This window comes from Zingiber officinale, chromosome 6A, assembly GCF_018446385.1.
Source record: "Zingiber officinale cultivar Zhangliang chromosome 6A, Zo_v1.1, whole genome shotgun sequence".
Lineage (NCBI taxonomy): Eukaryota > Viridiplantae > Streptophyta > Magnoliopsida > Zingiberales > Zingiberaceae > Zingiber > Zingiber officinale.
Window position 1 is genome coordinate 43069165 of NC_055997.1, and position 5883 is coordinate 43075047.

At 35.9% G+C, this 5883-nt stretch overlaps 1 non-coding gene across 1 annotated transcript; it reads left to right on the top strand.

Moving 5' to 3' along the window:
* The first annotated feature begins 3720 nt into the window (after nucleotides 1–3720).
* LOC121998953 lies at nucleotides 3721–3826 on the top strand. The gene has a single exon (XR_006116734.1). It is a non-coding gene; the product is annotated as a small nucleolar RNA R71 (small nucleolar RNA).
* The last annotated feature ends 2057 nt before the right edge of the window (nucleotides 3827–5883 follow it).

The window sequence follows — 5883 nt, forward strand, 5'->3', positions numbered from 1 at the left end:
GCTTTATCCTTTTTAAAGGTTGGTGTAGTTCTGCTATCTCTAGGAGCTGGAATTTTATCTCCTGTTGGTGCTAACAACACCCCACTTGTCTCCTATATAGTAGGGGTAAACAAATTCATATTTAAGCTTTGTTGGTAGTTCTATTTTTTTTAACTAAATATTTAATATTTCTGTTTTACTAATTTTTGTATATTATGCAGGTTTGCTATGTTGAGTATATCATTTTAGAGAGGGATAAATTTTCTTCTTTGTTTCCAAATGCATAGTTGGAATTAGGTGGGCTATATATGGACTCTCCTCTTCTCTTTGCCATTTTAACCACTCTTATAGTACTTCCCACAATAGGGGTTCAAGATTTAAGTGTTCTTAGTTACCTATCAGGTGATTATATATTTATTTTCTTCTATTTGCATTTGTTAATTGTAATGTGGTATATTAACCTTTTGACTAGATAAATAATTAAATGCTAGCACTTTTTATTGAAAGAATTAGGCAACTCCTAGTAATAGCACAGGACATTCACAAGATGTTAGTAGCAGAGCTCAACAAAACAATCAAACACAGCCACCTGTTTCATTGGTCAATCAACCCTTTCAAGTGCAGCTCGCGATCACCAGCTGCACTACAACCAAATATGGTAGAATTTCATTCTATTTAACACAGTTATAGAAGGAGAGGAAAGACTTGTTACTCATATATATATTTTTTAATTTATCAGCCTACAACAGACTTGTTACTCATATTTCACATGTCATTTGTTTATTCTTGTTAACTTTCATTAAATATTGAGATTTTGGAAATTTTACATGTAGTGTCTTTTCAGATATTTTGAATGGTGAATGGAGGCATTCAGAAACTCCAGCAAAATAGCTCGGATATGGATGATTATAGGAGCAGCAACTACATGCTATGTTGCGCTGCATCCAAACCTCAAGGATAGGATATGACTGGAAAGTATTTCGACGAAGAACTATTAAGAAGACTTTGGGATTAAACGAGAAGATGGTTAAAGCCAATGAGTAAAGAACATTCAAGTCAAGAGGATAAGTAACATCTATCAAGATTCTTTAAGTTCATGCAATAAGATGTAGACGATAGGAGTAGTTTTGAGTGTTTCCTAATTAAAATTTCTTTGTATGCAAGTAATTATGTTTGTTATAGAAGTGTAAGGATGATAATTTCTATATTGATCTTAGTTGTTTATTTAATAATATGTTGTTGATTGAAATAGATTTATTTTCATTTATCTTTTATTTATCTTTGGTATTAAAAGATAATAGTTTAAAATTTCTTATCTTTTACTAAAAAAATAATGTTTTTTTATGCATTGTAAAATTATTGTCTTTGCTAAAAAAGACAACACTTTTTATGCGTTGTTTTTAGCAAAGACAACGCTTTTTATGTATTATCTTTAACAAAGACAACGTTTTTTATGCGTTGTCTTTGTAAAAAATGAAAACGCTTTTAAAGTATTGCAAAGTGTTGTCTTTGCTACAAATGACAACGCTTTTAAAGCGTTGCCTTTGAGCAGACTTTTAACAACAGTGCTTTTAACAACGCTTTTTTAGCCACATAGATAACGCTTTTAAAGCATTGTCTATTACCTATTTTCTTGTAGTGATGGCCAGGCTCTGTCAAGACCAAAAAAATTCTACATTTCCTCTTTTCTGACTTCTCCAATGCCTCCATGCCCATGAAATAATCATGGTCAACTCATTGAAGTTATGTTCAACCTGAAAACAAAAATAACAACGGATTAAAAACACTAACTAATGAAAAAGAAAACTCAAATTGAATCTAATAAAAGAACCCTTGGATTGCCTCCCAAGAAGCGCTTGTTTAAGGTCATTAGCTCGACCCCGTTTCCATTTTCATAGTTATACCCAAGGGGATATGGATTTCTCTCCTAGGGTTGAGTGTGCTCCTTCTTCCCTCATTCTTGCTCTCGGAGGGAAGATGTATTTTTCATTTTTAATGGGAGGCCTTCATCCAATGCTCACCGGATCATGTTCTTCATCCAGCGGCCTCCCATGAGGATGGAAGTTACAATCCTCAAATTTGTATGCATCTTCCCTTCTATAAACACTCACTAGAAAAGAGGAGACATGGTTATAAGAATTAGATAGATCATATTCCAACCTTTCCTTATCGATTACCAATGAAAGTTTACAGTTTTTCACATCAATTATTGCTCCAGCTGTTGCAAGGAAGGGTCTTCCCAATATAATTGGAATTTTTGGGTCTTCTTCCATGTCAAGTACAACTAAATCTGTGGAAATAACGCTTCCATCAACCTCTACTAGCACATCTTCCACAATACCCATAGCATACCTACAAGAATGATCAACTAATTGCAGTGCCATGGTAGTAAGTTTACAGTTTTTGAGCCCTAGCTTATTACAAATTGAGTATGGAGCTAATACTCGCCCCCAAATCACAAAAAGTCTTTTGTATAAATTTAGCTCCTATAGTGCAAGGTATATAAAAGCTTCCCGTATCTTGGAGCTTTGGGGAAGTGTTATTCTCCAATAAAGCGCTTCATTCTTCAGTAAGAGCTACGGTCTCGATGTCTCCTTTTCTTCTTTTGTTGGACATAATATCCTTCAGAAATTTGGTAAACTTCGATATTTGTTGAATTGCATCAATTAGAGGCACCTCAACACAAATATCTTTAACTTTATCCAGATATCTGTCAAACTCTTCATCTTTCTTCATCATGACTAATCTTTGAGGAAAGAGGATTACATGGCTTTGAGGGTAAAGTGGAAGAGTCTCTTCAATCTTCTTGGTACTCTCCTCTTCATCTTGAATCTGAATTTGTTCAAGTGTTGGAGGAGAGAGCTCTTCTTGAATTTTCATCCCTTTTGGAGCAGTCACTTGAGGAGCTTCCAAGGTTTGCCCGCTCCTAAGTTCAATTCTATTGCAGTGTTCCACTGGGTTGACATCAGGTTTACCTAGAAATTATGCTAATGCTCTTGAAGGTGACGAAGCTATCTGCACAATTTGGCTATCTTGTATTTTCTGGAGCTTCTCTGAATTATCCATTCTCTGAGTGAGTAGCTTGATCTCTTGATTCATTTCATTTTGATTGAAAATAAATTATTCAATCATTTTCTCTAATTTAGAAAATTGATACCTTGAGAAGATTGTTGTTGATAGCTTTGCTGTCTAGGCTGATAGCTCGGTCTAACCCCCATGGATGGTCCTTGTTCTTGATTATTTTTATAAGAGAAATTTGGATGATTCTTCCAACCAGGGTTATATGTGTTGGAGTATGAATTATTCTATTTCTGATTATAACTCATGATAGTATCACATTGCTCTAATTGATTAATTTGTGCAGAAATAGCTCCTAAAGGACATGAGTCTTGAGAATGATCTGAGCTTCCACAAGTTTCACAAACACATACAATGGCATTGACTGATACAAAATTTGTTCCCATATTTTCTAACTTTTTAGTAAGAGCATCTAATTTTGAAGACATCAAAGTAATTGCATCTACATCAAATTTTCCTGATGCTTTAACTAGGTTTGGACAGAAATAGCCTCTACTTCTTTATGCTACCCATTGATGATGGTTTTGCGCTACACTCTCAATAATATCCTCGGCCTCATCTAAACTTTTATTCATAAGTGCCCCTCCAACTGTAGAATCTAAAGGCACCTTAGTATGATAGTTGATGCCATTATAAAAAGTATGTAGAACTAGCAAGTTTTCTAACCCATGATGTGGGTATTGTCTGAGCATATTGTTGTATCTATCCCATACTTCAAATAAAGATTCTGAGTCTGACTGTCTGAAACTTGCAATTAGAATTCTCATTTGAGCAGTCTTACTTGGAGGATAGAATTTATCAACGAATTGTTGCTCACATTGCTCCCAAGTGGTTATGCCATTAGTTGTTAAAGAATTCAACCATTGTTTTGCTCTATCTTTTAAATAAAATCCAAATAATAATAATCTTATTGCTTCCGATGGAACACCATTCATCTTCATGGTACTGCAGATTTCATAAAAAATTTCAAAATGTTAATTTGGGTCTTCGTGTGGTTCACCTCCAAACTGATTTTGTTGTACCATAGTGATTATTGCAGGCTTGATCTTAAAATTGTTGGCTTCAATAGATGGTCTTGTGATACTAGAACGAAGCCCTCTAGCATATAGTGTTGCATAATCTTTCAATGGTTTGTTTGCCATATTAGAATGTTCTTGTTCTTCTTGATTTCTTTATAAAATCTTCCTCCTATGAAAAGTTCAATCAATCTCTGGATCAAGAGGTAATAGATTTCCTGCAAAGTTAGATCTGTGCATACAAGAACAAGATCACAAGTTCTAAAAATTTTCTCTTTACTTGAAAAGCAAGGAAAAACTGAACTAAAATTTTGAAAACATAAAATGCAGAATTTGAATTGCAACATGACAAATTGCAGAAAAAAGTAATCAGAAATAAAAGATAAGATTGAGAAAATAAGATTTCTAAGACTAGTTACAACTATGTAATAGAAAATAAAAGAAAAGTCTAGTCTAATTCAAATGATTATCTCTAATGTTATAAACACAGTTCCTGACAACGGTGCCAAAAACTTGTTACGCAACCAGATGTGCACGGTTTCATCGTCAGTAATAAAAAGATTATTAATCCCACATGGACTAGTTATAAGCACTAGAGGTGTCTCACAATGAATTAGCTAAACAATCAACAAAGGAAGTGAATGTACTAAGTAATCCTCAATTTTCATGCATTTACAGGAAGTTGTTGGTTTTCTCCTACAAAAGTCAACCGATAATAAACTTTTATCTATAACTCTAGTAATTTAATAGTAATGATCCCTATGAAGTCCATTAGCAGGGTAGCCTGACACCAACGCCCCTCGGCCATACAACATAGAAACACATCACCATTCAATCCACATAAAGGCATAGGGGATATATATACTCAACTATTCCACCTCCTTATAGAGACTGGCTTCACCTTTCAAGGTGAAACCCTAGATGTCCATTAGTGGGGCAACTTGTCACTAGCACCCCTCAGTCATACGATCTAGGGAATCCCTCTACAAGATCCACAAGTAGCACAAACATCCAATCAAGCATGGTAATTAAATCCAAACACAACAAGTCACACAAGATAAAATAGATACAAAACATAACAACATCATTGAGATAGGAAATTGACATATCCATGAGATTCTTACATCAAATCACACCACAAATACTCTCTTAGTCCTAGAATAATGAATCTACTCCATAATATATACATAGAGATCCGAAGATAAAGAGATCACAAACATTTCAATCCCAATCAAGACAAGAGATTAGAAATTCTTATCTAGTGACAATGAGTGATCTTCGGAACCAATCCCTAGCTTTTGGAGTTGAAGCTAAGATGGAAATGGCTTTGGAACGCTGGATCAAGGATGGAGAATGTGAAGATTGGCCCTAAACTTGATCTCCCCAAAAGGGAGAGCCTCCTCCTTTATAAAGGGGAAGAAACCCCCTTATATAGAGTAGGGCACGGGTACCACGTGACCTGTGCCACGACCGTGCAGCACACATGGCCCTAACTGCTTTGATCTCGGCCAAAGTCACACGGTCGTGTGGCCATCACACAGCCGTGCACTGCTCTGCCACTGGCTGGCTCACATGGCCATGTAGCTCAAATGGCCTTACAAATCTTAGCCTCTGGAAACCTTGTACGGCCGTGTGGCACACATGGCTTGGGCTTACCTCTTCGCTGGAAATGCTTCACGGTCATGGGAGATGTTGCTTGGGGCATGTAGATCTACACAGTGTCGTGTTGCTGGGGTGACACGAAAATGTGGATCCACACGGCCATGTCAAGCTCCTCCTCTATTGAAGCTACACGGCCTACTTGCTCCAT